General features: G+C 45.5%; 1 protein-coding gene across 1 annotated transcript in view; it reads right to left on the bottom strand.

The window, feature by feature from the left end:
* Nucleotides 1–25,332, bottom strand: part of LOC147708404 (E3 ubiquitin-protein ligase PHF7-like) — a 2,104,679-nt gene that overhangs the window by 622,683 nt on the left and 1,456,664 nt on the right. The window lies entirely within an intron of this gene.

The raw sequence follows: 25,332 nt of genomic DNA, 5'->3' as shown, positions 1-25,332 counted from the left end.
CTAATCTGGCTTTATTACAGTAGCAGCAAAGATAAATGATAAACCACAGTTCCCAGGGGGCCAGGCGAAAGACTGGACAATGGGAACGTGAAAAAACGATAACATAGTGACCAATCCCATGACAGTATAGAGATAAGAGACACAACTGACTGCGCAGCTTCCTCTTTTCTTGCTGCTCGCAGTCAGATAAGTGCTTCTTATCTTTGCTCCCAGTTTTGGTTATTTACTGTGGTTTATATATGATGCATTTAATGTTTGCAGCTTAAATTTACTTCGCGCTATTTCGCGCTACTGCCGCTCGTTGTTTGGCTCCACTGTCGCTGCTCCCGGCGTTTCATTTCCGAGCATGGTCTTACCCCCTTTCCCCCCCCCCGTACTCACCGCTTTGTGGTTTGACCCGTTTTTCCTTCGCGACTCGGCTCGCGCTAACAGGTTTTCTACCGCGTTTCCATAGAGCCGGACGGTGTCCTTTCACAAGCTGTTGGCCACTCGTTTTTTGCTGCGCAGCCCTTTCCCAGTTCTGGACTCCTCTGCCTTCGCTCTCCAGGCTCGCCTGCCTCACGGAGCTCTGCCCCTTCAGACACGCCCCCAAGTGTGCTTTTTTCTTCAGCCTGGTTTTTCTTCTAAAACTTAACCCCCGACTGCCTGTTTGCTGTACTTCAGCATTATGGAACAGGATAGCTCTCCTGAGATGGTTCTTTCTAATGAGGACGGAGAATCATTTAAACAGGATTTAAATAAATTTATTAATTCCTCAGTGGAGAATGCAGTCGAATTATCTATGAGGCGCATGTAAAAAATATGGAGAATTCCATGCTTAGCTTATTGTCCAAGGCTTTGGCCCAATCTGCGGGGGAAAGCAAAAAGCGTAAGGTGGTCCATTCTGCTCCAGTTCGTGCTTCTAAAAAAGCATCAGTTTTGACTTGCGAGTCTTCCTCGCATTTGATTGAGGACCAAGTGCCTCTCAGGCCTCCTTTTAAGGAGGGGTTTGGCGGTTCCGAGGGTAAATGAAAACAAAAGTCGAAGCATGCAGAGTCGCTAATTCAGAAATTGGTTATTTCCACCGTCTTGGACACAGATGATGACATGCCTGACGCTGATGACTTGTTTGACGTTTTTGATATTGCTGACCCCACTTCCCCCCCTCCAAACAGGCCAAGTCCGACTCTTTTAACTTTGAGCCAATTTTTGATTCTGAAGGACTCCCTATGTTTGATCTCTCTTCCATCCGTCACCCTAATTCTACTGAATGGTTACCTTCCCACCACGTTGGGGAATATATTTCGGCCAGGCTGCGCCTTCCTTTAGAGACCGCGGTTCGGTCTAGACTTAAGTCCGAATGCCCAAAGCCCGCTTTACCAGATAAAATTACCCTGGTTCCTGCCAAAGATCAGCCTCTTCTCACCTTCTTTTCGAAGTTTGGCAAGGACCCTCGCAGAGGGGTTGACAAGGCTTGTCTACGTGCCAAGACAAAGTTACTGGCCATAGTGGGTCCTCTTGCCCGCATCTTTGATATGGCTGAATCTGCCCGTCTGGATGGTTCTGACCTCTCAGCGGAGGACGTCTCTATGTGGGCTCAACGTGCCTTCTGCTTGCTAGGGAATGCCAATTCGGCCATCACTCGCGAAAGGCGCAAGGGCCTCCTAGATCCCAAACTTGCCAATCTCGCTCCTTTGGATCCCGGTTCCAAGGCTAATGGTCTCCTTTTCGGAGATAATCTGGTCCGGGACCTTAGCAGATTTGTTTCCACCTTTGCATCCTAGGACAAGGCGCAACAATCAATCAAGAAAGTCTTCGCCCCTCGGGTTTTTGGACGGGCTGGCAGAGGCAGGGGTCACTCTTCCGGCCCTCCATACAACAATCAAGGCTCAAGAGGTTCCTACAATAACTCTCAAGACTACAAACCCCAGTTCTACCCTCAGTGGGGTCGAGGCTTCCGGGGTAGAGGTCAGAAGAACTACCGTAACTCCAACTCCAACCAACAAGGCAAGCCCCTCTCCTCCCCCTCCTGTAGGGGGTTGTCTAAAATTGTTTTTGGCAAAATGGCACACCATTAGTACAGACCCTTGGGTTCCAAACACCACTCAGGGTTATCTTATAGAACTCGATTCTCAGCCTATCCAGACTTCCTTCCCTCCTCCTCTCATTTTTTCCTCCAACATGGCCGCTCTGATCTCAACCGAGATCAACTCTCTTCTTCAAAAACAGGCTATCCAGGTTTCTCCCTTCGACTCCTCAGGCTTTCTCAGCTCTATTTTTCTGGTTCAAAAGAAAAACAAAAAGTTGCATCCAGTAATCAACTTAAAGTGGTTTAATCAATTTGTAGTGTACCGTCACTTCACAATGGAGACAATTCTTCATTTAAGGGACACTCTTTCCCCCAACGATTGGATGGTCCGGTTGGACCTTTAGGACGCCTACCTTACAGTTCCCATTCATCCCTCTCATTCGAAATTCATGCAATTTCAATGGTCGGGAGTGACTTACAGGTTTACCTCTCTTCCCTTTGGTCTCTCTTCCGCACCATGGTGCCTCACAAAACTCTTGAAGCCGGTGGTAGCCTTTCTTCGTTCTCTCAGAATCAATCAATCAATCAATTGAGGGTATCAAGGCGCTGACGGGAGAGGAAGGGGGTGCCGCTACTCCTCGAATAGCCAGGTCTTGAGGTGTCTCCTGAAGGTGAGATGGTCCTGGGTCAGTCGTAGGTGTGCGGGGAGGGAGTTCCATGTCTTGGCTGCCAGGTAGGAGAACGATCTTCATCCGGTGGTGGCTCTGCAAATCCGTGGGACGATGGCGAGGGCGAGGCTGGCGGAGCGGAGCTGGCGGGTGGGGGTGTAGAACAAGAGGCGGTTGTTGAGGTATTTGGGCCCATGTTGTGGAGCGCTTTGTGTGCGTGGGTGAGCAGCCTGAAGGTGATCCTCTTGCTGACGGGTAGCCAGTGCAGGTTTCTCAGGTGGGCGGAAATGTGGTTGTGGCGAGGGATGTCGAGGATGAGTCGTGCGGAGGCGTTCTGTATGTGCTGAAGGCGTTTCTAGAGTTTGGCTGTGGTTCCTGCGTATAGGGCGTTCCCGTGGTCCAGTCGGCTGGTGACGAGGGCCTGGGTGAACGTCTTTCTGGTTTCGGTGGGGATCCACCGGAAGATCTTTCGGAGCATGCGCAGGGTATTGAAGCATGAGGACGAGACTGCGTTGACTTGCTTGGTCATCGTGAGGGAGGAGTCCAGGATGAATCCTAGGTTGCGTGCGTGGTCCCTGGGTGTCGGTGCGGTGCCCAGCGTTGTGGGCCATCAGGAGTCGTCCCAGGCGGATGGGGATTGTCCGAGGATGAGGACCTCCGTCTTGTCCGAGTTGAGCTTCAGACAGCTGTGCTTCATCCATTCTGCGACATCTTTCATTCCGTCCTGGACGTTGGTTTTGGCGGTGAGAGGGTCTTTGGTGAGGGAGAGTATCAGTTGGGTGTCGTCGGCGTAGGAGATGATGTTGATGTTGATGTTGTGTTTGCGTGCGATGGTGGCGAGGGGGCTCATGTAGATATTGAAGAGGGTTGGGCTGAGTGAGGAGCCCTGGGGTACGCCGCAGATGATCTTGGTGGCCTCGGAGCGGAAGGGAGGGAGGCGGACTGTCTGGGTTCTGTCGGAGAGGAACAATGTAATCCAGTCCAGGGCCTTTCCTTGGATCCCAGTGTTGTAGAGGCGGGTTATTAGGGTCCGGTGGCAGACGGTATCAAAGGCTGCCGAGAGGACCAGGAGGATGAAAGCGGCTGTCTCTCCGTTGTCCATCAGGGTCCTGATGCCATTGGTGGCTGCGATGAGGGCAGTCTCAGTGCTGTGGTTGGCGCGCATTCCGGACTGGGATGGGTCGAGCGAGTTGTTTGCTTCAAGGAATGCAGTCAGTTGTTTATTGACGGTCTTCTCGATGACTTTAGCCAGGAAGGGGAGAAGAGAGATGGGGCGAAAGTTCTTGAGGTCTTTGGGGTCCGCTGTTGGTTTCTTCAGAAGGGCGTTGATTTCTGCGTGTTTCCAGCTTCCAGGGAAGGTGGCTGATGTGAAGGAGCTATTAATGAGGTTCCGGAGGTAGGGTGCGATGATGGCGTCGGCTTTGTTGAAGATATGATGAGGGCATGGGTCGGAGGGGGAGCCGGAGTGGATGGTGTTCATGACGCGGGTGGTGTCTACAGTGCTGATGAGTGTCCATGCGCTGAGGCTGGTGGTGGGGGTCGTTGGTTTGGGGGCTGGGGGCGGAGTCTGGGGTCCGAAGCTGTCGTGTATATCTACGATCTTGCGGTGGAAGAATGCGGCGAGGGAGTTGTAGAGGTCTTGCGACAGTGTGATGTTGTTGTTGCTGGCGCTGGGGTTGGAGAGCTCTTGACGATGCTGAAGAGTTCCTTGCTGTTGTGGGAGTTGTTGTCCAACCGCTCTTTGAACAATGTCCTTTTGGTGGTGCGGATCATCTGGTGGTATTCGCGGGTGGCGCTCTTGAGGTCTGTCATGTTTTCTGATGTCCGTTTGTGGCGCCAAGCTTTCTCGAGGGGTCGGCATGATTTCTTTGCGATTTTGAGGGCGTCTGTGAACCATGGGGATTTTCTGTTGCTGGTCTTGCCTGGGGGTTTCTTCAGTGGAGCGAGGTCGTCGGCGCAGTTTGTGATCCACTGTGCGAGATTGTCTGCTGCGTCGTTGGTGTCAGGGGTGATGACAGGTGGGTTCGGGCTCAGTGATGTGGTCAGTTGGTCTGTGGTGACTTTGCTCCAGCATCTGCGGGGGAACTGTAGCGTGTGGTGGTGGGATGTGGTCTTCTTGAAGGTGAAGTGGATGCAGCTGTGGTCGGTCCAGTGTAGTCTAGTGGAGTGGCTGAAGGAGACGTGGTTGCTGGCTGAGAAGATGGGGTCGAGCGTGTGGCCAGCGAGGTGGGTGGGCGTGTCCACCAGTTGCTTGCGTCTGAGGTTGGCGAGGTAGTCGAGCAGGGTGGTGGTGTTGTCGTTGTTTTTCTCCAGGTGGAAGTTCAGGTCCCCTAGGAGGATGTACTCTGGTGAGGCTAGGGCGTGCGGGTTGATGAAGTCGGCGCTGGTTTCGCTGAATTGTGTCTGTGGACCCGGGGGCCTGTAGATGAGCGTTCCTCTGAGGGTGGTCTGGGGGTCGGTGTGGATCTGGAAGTGTAGGTGTTCGGCAGCGGTGAGTGGGTCTTCGGTGTTGGTCGTGATGCTGATGGTGTTCCTGTGGTTGATGGCGATTCCTCCTCCAGTTTTGCTGACGCGGTCCTTCCGGGTGATTTTGTAGCCGTCCGGGATGGCTATGGCGATGTCGGGGGACGAGGAGGTGTTCAACCAGGTTTCCGCGAGGAAGGCGACGTCTGGGGCTGTTGTATCAAGGAGTTCCCAGAGTTCGACGGTGTGTTTGTGGACGGAGCAGGTGTTGAGGAGGATGCACTTGAGGTGGCTGTTGTTGTTGTTGCTGTGTTCGGTGGGCGGGGTGCAGGTTCGGAGGCAAGTGAATTTGCATGCTTTGCAGGTGAAGGGTCCGTGAGTGCGCCTCGGGGTGGCTCGTTGGCAGGTCGTCCTGTGTTGAGTGCGATGAGGGTGGCGGTGTCGTACCTCAGTCAGGTGCCCTGGCAACGGCTTGAGCCAGGGGTTCTGGCGCTGAGCGCGGTCCAGACACGGACAGGGGCAGACGCGCTTGCCTTTGGCGCGCCAGCAGTGCGCCCGCTGCGCGCCCGCTGCGCGCCAGCGGTGCGCCCGCTGCACGCGTCCGCTGCGTTTCCGCGCGGCGACCTTCATAAGAGGCGAAGTGGGAGGGAGGAGCAGCTGGGAGGCAGGAGTCGGGGGCCCAATGGGCGAGGGCACAGCGACAGAAGGTAAAAAGGGGGCGGGCCGCAGGGGAGCAGCGGCGGGAAGCGGGGGCAGGCACAGAGGGCAGTGGCGCGAAAAGGAGCGCTTAGCAGTCAAAAGGGGAGACAAAGCACAATGCACAAAAACACAAGGGCAGGTTACAGAAGGCAATGGAAGAGAAAACAGCATTAGCAGTCCAGGCAGCAGTTACCAGGGGCGTCGAACCCTCGGCTGCAGCGGAAGTGAGGCGCGGGCACCAGGAGGAGCCGTGCGGCGTGGGGAGTGACCCGAGGTCAGGTCACACTCACTGCCGCGCGGCGACCTCCGTAAGAGGCCAAGTGGGAGGGAGGAGCAGTTGGGAGGCGGGGGCCACTGGGCGAGGGCACGGCGACAGAAGGCAAAAAGGGGGCGGGCCGCAGGGGAGCAGCGGCAGGAAGCGGGGGCAGGGGGGGCACAGAGAGCAGTGGCGTGAAAAGGAGCGCTTAGTAGGCAAAAGGGGAGACAAAGTACAATGCACAAAAATACAAGGGCAGGTTACAGAAGGCAATGGGAGAGAAAACAGCGTTAGCAGTCCAGGCAGCAGTTACCAGGGGCGTTGAACCCTCGGCGGCAGCGGGAGTGAGGCACAGGCATCAGGAGGAGCCGTGCGGCGTGGGGAGCGACCCGAGAATCAGACTTATCATCTATTTAGACGACATTCTGATCATGAACTCCGACAGTCAGTGTCTGCTGTCCGATCTCCAGATGACTCAATCTCTCCTCCTAGATCTAGGGTTCCTCATCAATTTCGAGAAATCATCTCTGACTCCGTCTCAGAACATGGCATTCTTGGGTTTCCTAGTGGACTCCGTAGCTGCATCTCTACGTCTTCTTCAAGCAAAGGTTTCCAGTATCAAAGCGGAGATCACTTCCGTCCTTCAGTCTTCTCTCCTTTCCCTCCGGTCATTAGCCAGAATCGTCTGTCTTCTCTCCTCTTCCATCCAAGCCATCTTCCCGGGTCCTCTTCATTACCGCGCCCTTCAGCGGTTAAAAATCAAGCATCTGCGCCAAGGTCTTGCCTACGCCGATCTTATCGCGCTGGACTTAGAATCCCGCGACGAACTTCAATGGTGGATAGACCATTTAGATGCGTGGAACGGGCGCACTATCTTCGCTTCGGCACCAGATCTTGTGTTAGAATCCGATGCCAGCCTGTCGATTTGGGGCACCCGATGTGGTCCAATCTCGACTGGAGGTACATGGTCTCAAGAGGAGTCCAAATTGCACATCAACTGTTTTGAGATGCTTGCAGGTTCCTTTGCGATCCAAAGCCTCTCCAAAAACAGAGTCCGCTGTTCCATCCTGTTACGCATGGACTATGTTTCTGAGGTTTGCTATATCAACCACCTAGGCGGGACCAAATCCACCTCTGGCAGAGCTGGCAAAAAGTCTGTGGGAATTTTGTCTGTCAAACCAACTTTCCTTAACAGCGGAATATCTTCCAGGAGATCTCAACTCGGTGGCAGATTGGCACTCGAGATTTCTCAGAGACACCAGCGACTGGAAGCTGTGTCCATCCGTGTTCCTTTCTCTTTCTTAAAAATGGGGCCCCTACTTTATCGATCTCTTCGCATCCCGACTCAACACTCAATTGCCCTGGTTCTTCAGTTGGCAACCGGATCCTTTGGCCTTGGCAACAGACGCCTTCCTTGGGGATTGGTCACGGCATCTCAACTATGCCTTCCCTCCTTTTCTTATGATCAGCAGGGTGCTCTCTCAGATTCGTCGACAATCGGCCTCCCTAGTTCTGGCTGCTCCCTTTTGGCAGTCTCAAATTTGGTTTCCCTCTCTGCTGGAGATGGCAATAGACTTTCCAGTTCTTCTTCTGTCCTTCGACGATCTGCTTCTGAATCCCCAAGGCGAACGTCACAATCTAGTTCTGGACTGCTCCATGACTCTGTCGTCCTGGAAGGTTTCCGGCCTTCCTCTTCTAACGTCCTCATTTCACAAGAGGCTGCTCTCTTTATCAGCCAGGCCTGGGCCCCTGGAACTTCAAAAGCTTACAAATCCACCTGGTCTCTTTAGGCAAGCTGGTGTTTGGAAAGGAATATCGATCCCCTTTCAGTCCCTCTAAATTTTGTGGTCAATTTCTTGGCTTCTGAAGCCAGTTCAGGTAAGTCTTATCGTACAATCAATCTTTATCATTCAGCTATTTCCCTCAATCACGCTCCGATTGATGGCAAACCGGTTGGCGCCCATCCTTTGATTTGTCGCCTGTTTAAAGGTGTCCGCTGCTCCAAAACTCCGTTGGCTAAGTATTCCTCTTTATGGGATGTTCCAGTTGTACTCAAACTTTTTTCTGATTGGCCAGACAATTCTGCTCTTTCTCTCAAAATGTTATTGGCTAAACTTACAATGTTGTTGTGTTTAATTTCCATCAAACGAGTATCTGATGTTAGAGCTTTAGATGTTTCTACTCGTCAATTTTCCCCTACAGGTGTGGTGTTCCAGATTCGCAGGCAAACGAAGACTAATTTAGACTCTGTTTTTATCCTTATTTCCCTGCTCATCCTAAGCTATGTGTGGGACAGTGTTTAAAAGTGTATGAACAAAGAACCTCTGATCTCAGAGCGTCCTCTCACTCCCATCTCCTTATTTCCTTCCGAAAGCCCCACCTTCCTGTCTCCTCCCCTACCCTTGCCCGGTGAGTCCGATAGGTTATATCCCTTGCGGGCATTGATATCTCTGTTTTCGGAGCTCATTCTACCAGGGGAGCCATGGTTTCTAAGGCCTTTTGGGCAGGCTCCTGTCTAGAGGACATTCTGAGATCAGCTGGTTGGACCAATGATAGTCTTTTTCGTATGTTCTATTGCAAACCAATTCATACTGTGGTTTCTGATGTTGTTGATATGCTTTGAACAAGCATATTAGGAGCCTCCGGTCTTGCCATAAAATGTAGATTTTCCTAGTTGTTATGACGGAAAGTCTTCATTTTATTAAAGACACGGAGGAGAGTATTATCCCACCTCTACACTTCTAACTTGTGTTCTCCCTCCCTTTAGCGAATCCGGCATCGTCGTAGGAAGACTTCTCTCCAGCTACTCCGTTCTTCACCTCTACGGACTTCGACTTCGGTTCGCCTAGTTCCTTCATCTGAGGCTCTTGTTGGACTTCTGCCCTGGATTCCTCTGGTTCAAGATGTCTGTTCCTGGACTTTAACATTCTCCTTAATTTTTGTTCTGGTTCCTTTGTCTTCTGATCTTCTGATATTATCTGACCAGATCGTCAGCGAAAAGAGGAAGCTGCGCAGTCAGTAGTGTCTCTTATCTCTATACTGTCATGTGATTGGTCACTATGTTATCGTTTTTTCACGTTGCCATTGTCCAGTCTTTCGCCTGGCCCCCTGGGAACTGTGATTTATCACTTATCTTGGCTGCTACTGTAATAAAGCAAGCTTAGTAAGCATAAGCATAAAACTCGCCTCCGTGTCTTTAATAAAATTAAGACTTTCCGTCAAAAGAACTAGGAAAATCTACATTATCGGGGTTGCTGCTTAGGGAGCATTGTCGCTCTTTTACCAAACCTGTAGCTCCTGTACTACACATTTATAATGCTAAAATTAGTGCCTCAATTTTGTATGGTTCGGAGTTATGGGCCTATGTGAATCTGGACGCCCTGGCGGTGGCACAAAACAAATTTTTACGTTCATTAATGGGGCTGCCGCAATCAACTCATTTGATTCCCATGTTCATGGATTTGGGGTGCCACTCTATTCGGGACATCGCCCGGTATAGATTAATATCTTACTGGAGAAGACTATGGGTGACTCCTGAATTAGACACCTATGCATCGGCTGTGTTAGAAATTTGAGACATGGATGTGAATAACAAAATTGAGTGGTACAGGTGTATCAAAAATGTTCTTTGTGAGTTGGGTTTGAGTCGGTTATGGACTTCCCCCGCTGATAGTCCTTTCCCAAGCAAATCTGAGCTAAAAGCAGCTTACTGGCATTCGGTCTATTCTAGGCAGTTTGCCTCCTCCAACAGTCCAACTTTGACTAGCACCTTTCTACAAATCAAATCCGAACCTACCTATGAATTGTATTGGGATCTAATCCCTTCAACCCTGTTAGAATTTTTTTTCACCGGTTTAGAGTGGGAACTTTACCTACTAATGTTTTTACCTCTAAGTGGTCTAACCTGCACGCCAACTGTAGTGATTGTCCTTTCTGCCCGGGCAGGGCTGAAACTGTGGTCCACATTCTATTCACTTGCCCATCGTATCAAAACCTGAGGAGCCATTGGTTGAAACCTGTGTGTCTATTAATGGGTACCAGGGACCTCTGTGAGGCTTATAGAGTACTAAAAACCGCAGTGGATGGCCCTTTAGTGATTGCATCAGCCAAGTTGTGGGGCTGGGTATGGGTGATTCACTGGTCCCTAGGGAGGAATAGATAAACTCCCTTTAATATGCAAATGTTATGATCGTTTTTGCATATGTTCCTCTTTTATATTTTTATGCTTGATTGATGCTCTTTTTAAATAGTATATAGCTCTCTGCGATACAAAAGGGGATGATGGACAGAGCGTTTGAGCAAATCAAACACTCACCCCCAGTCAACTGATATTGGTTTAATCCATCACCATTCTTTAGCTCACTCAGCCACTCCAGTTCAGACATGGCCATATGCAAATCGGTCTGACCCTGTGCCTCATGGGAACAGTCCAGCCCGAACTGCCAAGCCATGTCTTCCCTGGACCGGAAACAAGCATCCTGGGACCGGTTTCGGTTTCATAATCCTCATCAGCCAGGCTATCTTGAATCCAGTGGCCAAGTGAGCAAGGGACTCACGTCTGAGCATACCCTGCCAACTTAGGTCGAACAAAGCGATACAAAGGGGATGATGGACGGAGCGTTTGAGCAAATCAAACACTCACCCCCAGTCAACTGATCTGGGTTTAATCCATCACCATTCTTTAGCTCACTCAGCCACCCCAGTTCAGACATGGCCATATGCAAATCAGTCTGACCCTGTGCCTCATGGGAACAGTCCAGCCCGAACTGCCAAGCCATGTCTTCCCTGGACCGGAAACAAGCATCCTGGGACCGGTTCTCTGGCCCGCTATTTGGTGTGTTTTTATAGTGCATTAAATTATTTATTGTTTTATCTTTGTGTATTTGAGAGATGTTCCCAATCATGCGGCTGTGACAGTGTAATGTTACTGTTTAATCCAACTCATGTGTTTGCACTGTGATGACTTTTGTGATTTATTTTAAAATCGAAATAAAGTTTATAAATTGGTAATTGATTCACCTGTATGGGAGACACTTCTAAATGTACGTAACAGTATGCTTCGAGAAAGCACTACCCAAAAAAGAACTTCTGAGGCCCAACATATATTTGATGTTCAAGATTTAAAGCAATGGTTAAAGGCGCACAATAATAATTCAAATGAGACTCAGAGTACAGAGACAAGCCGTGGAACTATAAAATCGACTGAAAAGATGAACCTGATTGGTGTGTTTAAACTAAAAGCTCAACTAGTTGAAATGATAAGTGGGAGTCTAGAGCTTTATCGAATAGATGGATCACTGACAAAATATCGACCTACAAAATATCGACCTACAGGAATATTGATGCAAAAATATTGAAGGCAAGAATATCAACATCCTATCTACAACATGGTAAGTACAAAAATATCGAAAATAAAATATAGATGTTAAAAATATCGATGTTAAAAATATCGTTTTTTTCTGTAAAAATATAAACGTAAAATAAAGTAAATAACACTAATAAATAAAATCAACATAGTTAAAAATATCTAATAATGTTTATAATTATTAAATAATACATATATAATAATAATACATTAATTAAACATATACAGAAAATATATAATATATATGTACTTAACAATAAGTTGTAATAATTATTTATAAATTAATAAAACATATTATAAATTACAAATACATTTACAAACATAAAATAAAAACATAAATTAAAAGTAAAGAATTATGTTTAATAAATTAAAAAAATTAAATATACTTTTAATATTTCTAAAATTAATTATATAAAACGTTGGATAGCGTAGGGGTAAAAATTACTATTCCAATTCCAAAAAGTGCAACAGTAGGGAAAGCGTTGGATAGCGTAGGGGTAAAAATTACTATTCCAACTCCAGAGAGTGCAACAGTAGGGAAAGCGTTGGATAGATTAGGGGTAAAAATTACTATTCCCACTCCAGAGAGTGCAACAGTACAAAAAGCGTTGGATAGCGTAGGGGTAAAAATTACTATTCCCACTCCAGAGAGTGCAACAGTAGGGAAAGCGTTGGATAGCGTTGGGGTAAAAATTACTATTCTCACTCCAGAGAATGCAACAGTAGGGAAACTGTTGGATAGTGTAGGGGTAAAAATTACTATTCCCACTCCAGAGAGTGCAACAGTATGGAAAGCGTTGGATAGAGTAGGGGTAAAAATTACTATTCCCACTCCAGAGAATGCAACAGTAGGGAAAGCGTTGGATAGCGTAGGGGAAAAATGACTATTCTCACTCCAGAGAGTGCAACAGTAGGGAAAGCGTTGGATAGCGTAGGGGTAAAAATTACTATTCCCACTCCAGAGAGTGCAACTGTAGGGAAAGCGTTGGATAGCGTAGGGGTAAAAATTACTATTCCCACTCCAGAGAGTACAACAGTAAGGAAAGCGTTGGATAGCGTCGGGGTAAAAATTACTATTCCCACTCCAGGGAGTCCAACAGTAGGGAAAGCGTTGGATAGCGTAGGGGTAAAAATTACTATTCCCAATCCGGAGAGTGAAACAGTAGGGAAAACATTGGATAGCCTAGGAGTAAAAATTACTATTCCCACTCCAGAGAATGCAACAGTAGGGAAAGCGCTGGATAGCGTAGGGGTAAAAATTACTATTCCCACTCCAGAGAGTGCAACAGTAGGGAAAGCATTGGATAGTGTAGAAGTTAAATATAACATACTTATAAATAATTGTTCTAAATAAAATAATTAAAACTTGTATTTTTAAATAACTACATCATTTGCAAATCCCCATTGATAATTACTAAAAACATAATTACAATTAAATAATTAATTAACACTAAATTAACATTAAATACCAATAAATATTAATTAATAAGTATAAATAACCAAATAATATTGAACACTAAAATATTTCTCTAAACAAAAAACATATTAATAATTACAAATTGATTAACAATTAAAAAATGGTAAACAGTAAATTTATTTTTGAATAAAAAGTATTTTTTATAAAACATTATTTACCTATTAATAAAATACATTTCCAATTAATAAAAATTAATTAACAATACAAATTATTATTTACCAATTTCAAAAAATTAATTACCAATTAAAAAAATTAATTGCCAATTAAAAATTGTAATTACCAATGACAAACCTTAATTACCAATTAAAAGAAATAATTGCCAATTAAAAAATGTAATTACCAATTACAAACCTTAATTACCAATTAATAAAATTAATTACTAATTAAAATAATTAATTTCCAATTCACAATTATTTAGAAATAAAATAATTATCAATACCAATCAAAAATAAATAATTACTTAATTACAATTAAATTACTTCCCACCCAATTCCCCTATAAACACAACCCGCTACAGAACTTAAACGCAAACCATAATTAAAATTAATTTACAATTACTAAAAATGTATAATTAATTTAATATAATGAAATTACTTCCCACCCTATTTCCCTATAAACCCACAACCCGCTCCAGTACTAAAACATAAAATTAAATTACAAATAACATTTTTAATATATAATAAATTAACACATATAATTTAAAACAAATAAAATACTCAACAAAAACATATAACACATACATTTAAAATACATAATAAAATACATAACAATAAACAAATATCGATATTAGTAACATCGAAATTAGTTACAACGATATAATTGATATCGATATTACTAACTTCAATATTACTTACATCGATATGAAAAAAATCGATAATACTTACCTTAGGGTCGATATTCTGTCCAACGATATTCTTGACCTCGATATTCTTCACCTTCGATATTTACAACTCGATATCACTGTAGGTTGATATTAGGGAATCAATATTTTGACTGTGCACCGAATAGATACCTACCAACACAATGAATTGTTATTCATGAGTAAAGATATTACTAGGAAATAGAGGCAGGCTCACGAGAAATGACCTGAATTGGATCAAAGATATTATGTTGACATAGAATGAACAAAGGCTTTACAGAAAAAACATAGATTTGCATTTTGCGATCAGGACATAAAGAACCTGGGATTAACAGAGATGAAGAACCAAATCTGAAAATTAATTTTGAGCATTCGTATTGGGATCACATTGGACAAATGGGAAGAGCAATGGGCTAAAGAAGGGGTTTTAAAAGAGCAACAGATGAACCACCTCCCTTGGGGGAAAGGGAAACAGGTGTTCAGGCGTAGAGGTGATCATGTGGCCTTGACCAATAATTTCCCGAGAGTGAGAGAGGAATATGTAGAGTGACACAAGAAGGTCGATTTATTTGGGAAATTTTCAAAGATGCTGTAGATTGACTTGAATACATTGTTCGAGATTGTAGTCCCTAGTGATATGTAGTATGCAAGTAAAATAGTTACAGAATGGCACAAACATGAGCCTGAGAAAGATCCAGTGACAAATGACCCAAAACCAATAGTGATGAAGAAATATGATGAGGTGATTACTTTAGGCATGCGGTCTTCACTCTGGGGGCCCCCTGCGGGCCCCCAGAGTGAAGTACAGGTGGGGGTGCACATGGGGGGTACCTGTGGTACCCCCATTCATTGTCATTTACAAAGCGGCAGGCACCACACGGTGCCTGCCGCTTTGTAAATGGCAATGTGAAAGTGCATTTTCTTAATGCTGAAAATACAGGATGTGCCCGCCACTGTGGCGGGCAAATCCTAATTGCACCCCCGGGGACCCCCGCCCTTATGGCGGGCGGCCCCGATTTACGATGGGATGACGGGCGGGCAAAGTCCGCCCGTCATCCTAATGAGGCCCTATGTCTTCAAAATGTTCTTGGGGCTAGCATTGTTAAGGAGGGCAGGCTCACTGGTTTTGTTCACTGAAATTCAGCTTTGGCCATTGTCCATGCAGACAGCAAGCAGTGCAAGTGGGGAGGGTGTGTGGTGTGTACATATATATATATATATATATATATATATATATATATATATATATATATATATATATATATATATATATATATATATATATATATTTATATATATATATAGTTTGGTAGGCAGTGTAGAGGGTTATTCAGTGAAGACCATGAGAAGCTGAACCTGCACTCTGGGGATGTTGGCAGAAAGAAGCCTGGGAGGGGATAAGCTGCAGTGAATTAGGAAAGGAGCATGTTAAATGTAACAAAACTCCTCTCTGGATCTTCTTTTGGACTAGCAAGATTGAATTTTTGCATGAGCTGCACCACACCCTCTCCGAAATTTCACTCATACGTATTTGCCTTTAGACAACACAGTTTGAATAACAACATTTCAAAACATAATTTACCATTAAGTTATCAGTGTAGAAAATTAAACTTCTTTCACTTGATCACCCAAGAGGTAGCAGGCTCGCTTGCAAAATGGCTCATGGTAAGTTCCATTTGCGCACACATCTCAGAATAGTGTGCACAAAGAAACTGCATTACCGCTCACCAAATAAATAAATTAGAGGGAACATTGCCTGTGATGATAACGACATTTGAAGATAATCATCAATTTGTGATGTGTGATTCTAGTCCTGCATATCTATTAGTATATGTTATGTTGTGTAAGTTAAATTGCACCATCTGTTGCACACCAAAGGGTATTGAGGTTCAGACAAACGATGAGGATATTGCCTTAAAACTGGAAAATAGAAATTTGCACGTCTCATTATTCTTCATGTTGACGGTAGAAGACTTACCATTGGATCTCAGAAACACAGGGAGCTATCTAGTTTGGGATTTTAGGGAAGGACACTGGGCTAATCAGAGGAGTCAAGCTAGTCCGTATCCGAGTTAAGCCAAATGCTGAGTATCCGGGAACCCCACAGCAAAGCCTGACGCCTGAGACAGTTGCTGGAATTACACCTGTATTCGAGACTATGACTGAGCAAGGTATTTTTAAAGAGATCCTGGGGAGTCCATGCAACTCACCTATTATGGGCTTACAAGTGGTAAGTACTACATAATACAGGAGTTCCATAAAATTAACATCATCTTGGTTCTTTGTTCTGTGGTACCAAATCCTTCTGTAATATTGTTTCAGACCCGGACAGTTATGGTCTCCAAGAGGATTCATGACCTTATCAGGGTCCCCCATCCGAAATGGAGAAAATGTGTTAGAGGCTTTACAAATGCCTAACTAGAATCCTGTTGTCAAATGTTCTGCCAATTGTAAGGGAAACAATTTTGTTAAAGTTGGGAATCGTTATGCGGATGAGGTTGCACGTTTGTGAATACAAATATGAGCGAACAGATGAAACCAATTTCAATCTTTGGATGGCCATAACTGATACATGGGACAAAGTGAAGAGATTGCTACTGGGGAAGAGCAGCAGGGTTGGTTTAGAGCACGGTGTTTGAAAAAAGATGATAACATTTGGGTTTCAGGAGATGGGAGACCAGTACTTCCCAATACCCTATTTCCACCAATGGTGAGGTACTACCATGTAGGAAGGGATGCCATGGTGAGATTGTTTAGTCAAACCTTGATTGACCCAAAGTTCTGAGTGATGGCTGAGGGCTTGTGTCATAGATGTGCGACTTGTCAACAAATGAATGTGGGGAAAAGGACTTCTGTTACAATGAGTCATATAGGGAGATCTGAGGGTCCTTTCAACAACGATGCAGTTGGCTTTAGTTGAGACCAGTATTTATTTAAAAGGTTTTACATAGCGCTGGCTAGACCCGGAGGTATCTGAGCGCTTTATTTGGGTATCAGACAATAAATTGCAGGTTACAGCTTTACAAAGGTTACACAGTTATAAGAGCATGCCAATTTTAGTTACAAGTAAGGTTGAGACAAACAAAAAGGAACATATAGGTAGGGGAAAAAGCTGGCAAGGGGAGATATTCAGGAGAGTGGTGGGGGGGTAAGAGCAGGGGAAGTAGACAGAGAGTGGAGGAGGGAAAGAGGAGGGGAGGGTTAGAGACACAGCAAGAGGAGGGGGAGGGTGACAGGGACACAAACCGGTAGACGAGTCAAATGGATTGGGGAATACTTTAGGAGTAGTGTGCATTTTCTCACGTTGCTTGGAAGCTTATCCGACTAGGAGATGTGATAGCCTCACAGTGCACTAGTTATTGAGGAAACTCATTCCGAGATTCTGATTTCCAACCTCTTTAGAATAAGACCGAGGAACTCATTTTAATAATGAGGTTCAGATAATGCTATGTTTAGCATTGCAAGTTGAGCAGGGATTGCATTGCAGTTATCAGCCAGAAGCTTCAGGCATCGTGGAACAGGTCAATGGCACTCAAAAATCTAGGTTAGCCAAAATTTTGGGCTTCAACGTCATCAAAATGGCTTGATGCTTGGCCTCTTGTGCTGATCGAAGGATAGGATTGTCACCCTATGGGATCATCATGGGAAGGGATATGCAATTACCTGCTGTGCCTGTGAATATGCTTGTAAACATCACAGATGATTTGGTGCTCGACTACTGTAAAGAATTGGCTGACGTGGTTCGTTCTGTATCCCTCCAGGTTGAATCGGCCACAGTCCTGCCACATCAGGAGCAGTATCATGACCAAAGTCCTGGAGACTGGGTCGTCGAGAAAATGCATGTGGAAAATAACTGTCTAGAGCCCCTTTGGGGTGGTCCATACCAGGTGATTTTGGTTACTATGACTGCTGAGAATAGAGGTGTCCCTCCTAAGTGGGTGCACACATCCCACACTCATAGAGACCTGTGTCTCCTTAATTAAGTAATAGCATCTCCCCCAGGAGAAACACCAGCAATTATCGAGAGGCCACAGAAAGAGGTCAGCCAAGCTGTATGGGACCTGACAGAGCCGGAGACAGCACTACAGCGATCTGATGGGGGTACAGGCCAATTAGAAGTTGAAGATGACCCGGAAGAAGCTGTTACTGTGGTGGTGAATTAGTCAGATTCAGACCTCAATGAAGGAACTAGTGCTGTGGGACCACAAGTGGTGGTGGAAGAAAGCAGGCCAAGCAATCAAGCGAGGAGAAGACTGAAGTTGTCCGCTGAAAGAACACTTACACCCATAGCTGAATCATATGGAGAATATGATCTGAATGGAGATGAAAGTGAAGGGCCTAATCTACGAAGGTTCATGAGATCGAGGGTGCCTTGTTGGAGATATTCTATTCTTGAGTAGACTTATCTTGTTACGGATGACAGAGAGGGCAGATTTTTGAGATTCTGGAATAATAGTGGAGATTCATCTGAAGCTTTCGAAACTTGATCTGAATTTTCTTCTTACATTTGGATTACCTTACCCATCCAGACTGAGTGCCTTGAGACACCTAGTACTGAATGAAGCTGAATTCCCCTATCTGGATTCAGGGGAATTTACTGTGCTTGTTGATGAACTGAAAATCATGATATTAGATATGCTCATTAATGAACTTGGTCCCTTTATTGTTAGAGATGTTTATTGAACTTTGTTGAGTAGCTTAAGAAGATTACCTAGGCCTGAGTGCAAGTAAATTAAATTAGGGTTGCAATCTAGAAGAACACGGAGTGGGGCTAGGGAGGGCTCATGTAGATTGTACACACATTTGTAGATAACGTTGAAGCAATTAAAGATGGATTTTGCTGTTTGCACAGGTGGAGACCGACAGAGAAGATACTGTTGCTTTTATTCCTCTATCCACTTGGTCTGTGTCTAAATAGTATGGAAACTAATAATTCTAACCGTAAATGTGGGTACATAATAGGTGCCATAATAACAATGATAGTGTTGAGCTTATTAATACTGCTTCTAGGGTTATACTCAGCGTTCACTAGTGCTGAAGAAGAGCAGCATACACCTGAGCCAAAATTATCACATGAAGTAGATGGAAGTTTATACTCATTAAGAGAGCAGAACTTGCATGTAGATTTATCTAGAGGAGAATATATATTAAAGGCTTACACTAAGTTGCTTTATGAGTATGTCAATACCATGGAAGCCAGATATTGTTATGTTTGTATGCAGTTGCCTGCTTCAGTCATTGAAGGCATTACTTATCATCATATACCTCTGACAAATGGTGTCGCTTGTAGTTTACTGTTGAGTATTTTTTTATGGAAAGTGTCATTTCCAGTAGTACTATTCTAATTACGATGTAGTTCTTTCAGAAGTTCTTTTATTCATATACTTGAATAGTCAATCATATGCTCAGATTACTGAAACTGCAAGTTAATATTTTGCTTCGGTTAAAAAATGTGGACACGGCTTATGCACATAGACAAATTTGACCTGTATTGTCACTGACATTGAGAAGAATTTTTAGATCAAGTAGAAGATAGGTATAGAGAAGTAAAGGCTAATGCAACTAAAGAAACACAATTTCCCATTTTGTCACACGAAAAAAAGGATCACCACCGCAGAGCACACTGGAGAATTAGAGAAGAACAATAGAAGGAGTAATACCCAATGAAGGGGATGAAGGCTTTTTCAGATGAGGAAACACTGTTCCTTTTTTAGTAAACCCCTCACTCACCACCTAGTGGTGACTTGCTTCATCATCGGGGCCCACCCAAGTGGCCTAGCGTCACTTGGGTGTGCTTCAACACCTGAGTTACAGTGGAGCAGGTAGTGAAGTGTGGGTTGTAAACAAAAAAATGTGAGTGTTAAAATTGTCCTGGTTAATGCTTTAATATAAATTTAATAAAAAAGTAACTGGACAAAGTTTAAAAAAGATTGGTGAGATAGTAGTAGGAGAGTTACGGCCTACGTATCTCAACTATGTGTTGGTCAACATGTTTCTACCATAAGGGGCAATCCCCGGTATTCATCAGGACCAAAACAAGGAAGTGGGAGGTGTGCGTCCCCTAAAAGACGCACCCTATCCTAAATCCTTGGTCATCCAGAAGAAAAATATACTTCTGGGCAGACACTCCTAAAATACAGGGTGCCAATAAAAAAACTGGAGAAGTACTCTAGTTGGGTTTCATCAAGCAGGGGGTAGGTGCTTCGCTGGTAGCAACATATTAGTTGCGAGTCGCGAGGTAAGGCTGTTCTCCTACGTCTACCTGCCTCTGCTAGGATGCCTGGAGAATTGGCATTAAATTGGCAACACCAAGGGACTATGTGCTTACAGAATGAGAAGAATGAATATCTGTTGGAAGGCAGGATCCTTCTGCATGCTTATCCCCACTGTTTGTCTGGTGCTAAGCTGTTTTTGACTAGTCTGACTGGGATCCTGCTAATCAGGAGCCGGCTATCTGCTTACTCTCTTAAATTGTTGTGTTTACTACTTAGGTATATGAAGGGGGGTGGGAGCACCCTGTCTCTCGTCACAGCGCAGTTTTGACCCCTTTGCATCCTGGTAAATGCAGTTCATTCGCACTTTCATATCGTTGTTGTTTCTCACCATTGTTGGTTCTGGCAGTGCAGATATCTCTAGACACTAGTGTTTCTGGGTAACACCCGTCATCAGTAGAGAGCATATTGTAATTTAGAAGCATGGAAAAGTCTTTGGGGGTTGCTGTGAAGGTGCCCAAGTCGTCACAGGTTCATGTACCTCTCCAAGGCACACAGGTGCTACACCGGAGAGCTCGTCAGCTCGAAGCAATAAGCATATGAAGGGGGGTGGGAGCACCCTGTCTCTCGTCACAGCGCAGTTTTGACCCCTATGCATCCTGGTAAATGCAGTTCATTCGCACTTTCATATCGTTGTTGTTTCTCACCATTGTTGGTTCTGGCAGTGCAGATATCTCTAGACACTAGTGTTTCTGGGTAACGCCCGTCATCAGTAGAGAGCATATTGTAATTTAGAAGCATGGAAAAGTCTTTGGGGGTTGCTGTGAAGGTGCTTAGGTACATCCCAGATTGGATACTGGGGTACCCTTATCAGTTCCTAGTATATGGTACTAAGGTATGCAGGGACTAAGTACCCTAGAGATCCCCCATATGCTGAAGCATGCATTATTCCACCCATGGAAGACCATTCAAAACAGAACTACAGGTATGCCATTGCAGCCTGTGCAAGCTGGTGCTAGCACCACGTACTAAAGCTATAGGTTTACTATAGCTAGGGTCACTGCACTTAAACCCTATGCTTGGGTCTAAGTGAGAGGGTGCCCCTGCAAGAGCAGGACACCCCTACAGAGTCTATTCTCCCTGGTTGTCTGTGAAGCAGCCATATACTATATAGAGGGGCACCACGTAATGACGCGATGACCATCTTGAAACTGGCTGCAATGAATCCTACCATTTTTGGTATCCAACATGTAGGAATCATACCCCCACACCGTAAACAGGTGTGTGAGGTATGATTCCAAGCACTGGAGGAGCCCTCAGTTAGGCTCTCAGTGTTCTCGGTAACAGCCTTCTTGACCCGGACAGCAAAAAATGCTTGCTGCCGACCAGGGACATTATTCTTTTCTCCTGCTGCTGAGCCAAGCGTGAGCAGAGGAAAGCAGAACGATAGGCATCCTGTCACAGGTAGATGTGACCACCTCCCAGACAGGATTTAGTGTTTTGGGTAAGGGTGGGTGCGATCGCCAGTGCATACTCAGTCTGCATGAGGGACACATTTGGTGTCCTCATGCATAGTCCAGTTTAAACCAGTCCTGGGAGTCGTCTTCCGCACTGGCACGAAATAGGACACAGGACATGGGAGTAACCACCTCCTGTCCAGACTCTCCACAGAGGGGTTCCCTGAATCTGAATCGTCCCAACCCATTCCATAAGGTACTTAAGGGCTTACCTGGGTGTAGGTCTTAGATTCGTCATGGGAATAGATTCAGATCGGACACTATTTCTTCTTCTACTGTCTAGGTAATCTGGACTCGCAGACACCAGAACTAAGTCAACCAGTCTGCTGATCCTGAGCTCCTCTGGACTCCGTAAGGGTCTGCAACACAGGTGGTGGTTTTCAACAGCTTCCGAGGCCGGCCCGCCCTATCACCAAGTTTGAGGCCAGTATCCCTCGTGGGGTTGATATAACCGAACCCCTGTGCACCACATCAACTTGCAGTTGCAAAGACTTGTTAGCTTCCTTACGAGAAGATCTTTGGGCTCCAAGTAGCCCCAACCCCCAACGCTAAGCGCCTCCAGTGACCAGAATCTTCAGCACACCACATTGTGTGCATCATGGCCTGCATCTTTGGGTGAGCTGCTTGAGGTCCACTTGCGACTCCAGTGTCTCCTGCATGTGGGTCCATTTGAGGGTCACCTTTGTTTCTTTTCAGCTCCCCTGATTGCTTAGTGCCTGCCCTGATGCCTCTGGTTGTGGTGAGTCCCCTGAACCTTGCTGGTCCCAACGTTGCTCCTTCTTTAATTCCTGCACTGTTTGCATTTACTGACACCGACCCCTCAGCACTCGACATCCTTCGTGGGACAGCTTGTGCACGGCTCCTGGTCTTCCTCAGCATCACCTGATCCTCACAGCTACAGAGTTGGGGTCATCGTCACCCATCCTGCAACACCCGACATTTGAGGGCATTCGTCTTCCAAATCTCCAGGTTACTCCCGAGTGTCATGGACTCTGGCCCCTCTGCTTGCATGTACCTCTCGTCTAGAATCCAACTTCAGATTCCAGTGGACACTTTCCCCTTTCTTCAGCAGCAGCAATTTCCTGAAGTCCTCCATTGGGTCCAAAGGAGGTTTCCAAAACCACTTCACACATATGCACCAGGCTTTCCTGGTGTAGGTAACAAGGGTGGCTCTCCAACCTCCTGTCTTCCACATGGTTTCTTCAGGGTATAATGGGAAGGATCCTTAAACTTTAAAAATCCAACCACAACTCACACGTAGAGGTGTACTGTGAGAAGTTGGCCTTGTATGCTGTCCACTAATTAAAGTGGGCACCCTGTACCAGTCCAAACAACCCTTATGGTGATTTAAGAGGTCAAAGATAACCTTAGAAAGCTATCCAAATGGTAGTTGTGGGGAGCAGCCTTCAGGCTCAGTCTTGAAGGAAATTTAAGCAGCTTGTTTTATCAGAATGCAACCTTCAGTTATTGACTAAATGAAAGGAGAACCACACAGTAGTTATAAAAATATGTATTTAATAATATAACACACTATAAATACCTCACAGTATCTGCTACATGCAGATATACACAAAGCACACAATACCTTAGCACAGAAACAATTGTAAGTAGCACTAATACACAGTGGGCTCCAGGGGGAGACCAAATCATATACTAAAATAGTGGTATAAGAACCACAACTCGAGTCAAGACAGTCTAGAGGTTGTAGAATCGCTAGGACCCCAAGCAACCACCCAAGGTGAGTAAGTAGGGACCCCACGGAGGAAGTGTGAGAACACAACCGCGTGCTACGTACAAATCAATGGGAGAGGTGCGGTTGCAGTTTTAAAGTTTAAGGGCCCTTTGGCTCCTATGGGTTCGAGAGCCACCCCACCAGTGGATACCGTAGTACCAGCGGTACCTATCCCAGGGGAGCCCGGTGCATAGGGCTTAAGTGGAGACGGGAACCGCAGTCGATCTCAATGGAGGACTTCAAGGAAATGCCACTGCGGGAAAGAAGAAAAGTGTCAGATGGAATCGAAGGATGGATTCTTGATGAAGAGTACCTGAAAGCAGGGGGACATAGTCTGGGTCAATCAGGATTGAACAGGGGCTCGGTAGTCGGATGTCCACCGATGTCAGGTGCTTCAGGTGTGATGATGGAGACCTTTACTCTACAGCTGGAGGAACCAGAAGATGTCGAGGACAACCAGGAGCCGCATACGAGCTGTCCCACGAAGGATGTCCATTGCTGAGGGGTCGGTGTACGGCGGGAGCACCAACAAACCGTGGCAGCAGCAACCCACGACGAAGGTCAAAGAAGGTTTCGGTCAGGCCCAGAAAGGACCAGAGGACTCACCACAGCAAGAGGAGTCAGGGCAGGCCTGGAGCAACCAGGAGAGCCCAAGTAAAGCAGTGTTGTCCCTCAAATGGACCCACAGGAGTCGCAGCGGTTTCACGAAGTAACAGCTTGCAGGGCACAGTGTGCGAGGAGGCCAAAGCCCTTTGTATGAAATGTGCGCAAAGGGTGGGGCTATCAATAGCCCAATACGCTTAGTTGGAGAACACCAACAAGCATATGCAATTTCAAAAGTACAAGGTGCACAGGGGTTCGGGGTATGCGGTCCCCTCGAGCGATACTGGCCTCAAACTTTGTGAGAGGGCAGCTCGACCCCAAGGAACATAGAAACGTGTGTTGTTGGAGCCTTCGGAGTCTGCAGGAGGTCAGGGTCAGCAGACCAGTCAGTTGTGTTACGGTGCCAGTGAATGCAGGTGAGTGACTCCTTCAACCCAAGGGAGATAACTGCAGTTGTCCTTTATGCTCCACAGGTCCTACACGGAGCCTGTTTGGTGCAAGGCACAGACGATGCTTTGAACAGAGAGGGAGACGAGGTTGGGCCCAGTCGAAGTCCAGAGTGTCCAGACGGTCAAAGGTCAGTGATTTCTTGTTCAGAATGTTGTCCTCATCGAATCTAGGGTCCTGCAGCCAGGTAAGCCCTTAAGTACCTATGGGAGAGGGTAGGACAGATTCAGGGGACCCTCCCAGGGGAGGGTCAGGACAGTGGGGAAGATACTCCCCTGTCCTTTGTCCCGTTTCGTGCTAGAGCAGGAGCCAACGGCTCCCAGGACTGGTTTGAACTGGACTATGTATTGAAAAAACAAACCTAGGCAATTAACTGGTCATATATTGACCTGAACTTGACACATTGATATGAACAGTGACTCAGTGTATTCAACATTTATACTAACATTCTCATTTTATTCATATTAATTCATACTAGAAAAAGATTTTGTAGACAAAACATACTATACTTGGCAACATGACATAGACAAATGTACATAATGTGGACAAATATAAAACAAATAAATCCAGGTAATTGAAATGTTAATACAGGAGACCAAATATAAATACATTCGTATCATATTGAGACATCGTGGCTTAGTGATGGAATAATTTGTTGTTTCACTACGTGTGTTTTGGAGTGCTAAGCGCCTTCTTCAGGACAGCAACAGAAATTACCTAAATGAACAATAGGCCAACAAACATATATTTCACAATTTACAAACATACCTACTACACTGAGTCTTGATAACTTACATATTCATTATTAATTGCTCTATAGCATACAGTGATAAACTACAATAAATCTCTGTGCATCAATAAAAAGAAACAAGCAAGAAGGGATGAAGAAAGATGTTAAAAAACTAGTTTAGGCAGAACTTGGAGTAAAGTATAATAGATAATTATAAATTAGAATAATAAAGATGTTTACCTCACCGGAAAAAAGTGAACAGAAATTTGAAAGTCCAAATAGTCTAAATCCCAAAT

This window comes from Lissotriton vulgaris, chromosome 6 (assembly GCF_964263255.1).
Source record: "Lissotriton vulgaris chromosome 6, aLisVul1.2, whole genome shotgun sequence".
Taxonomy (NCBI): Eukaryota; Metazoa; Chordata; class Amphibia; order Caudata; family Salamandridae; genus Lissotriton; species Lissotriton vulgaris.
This window is presented reverse-complemented; position numbering and strand designations above follow the sequence as displayed.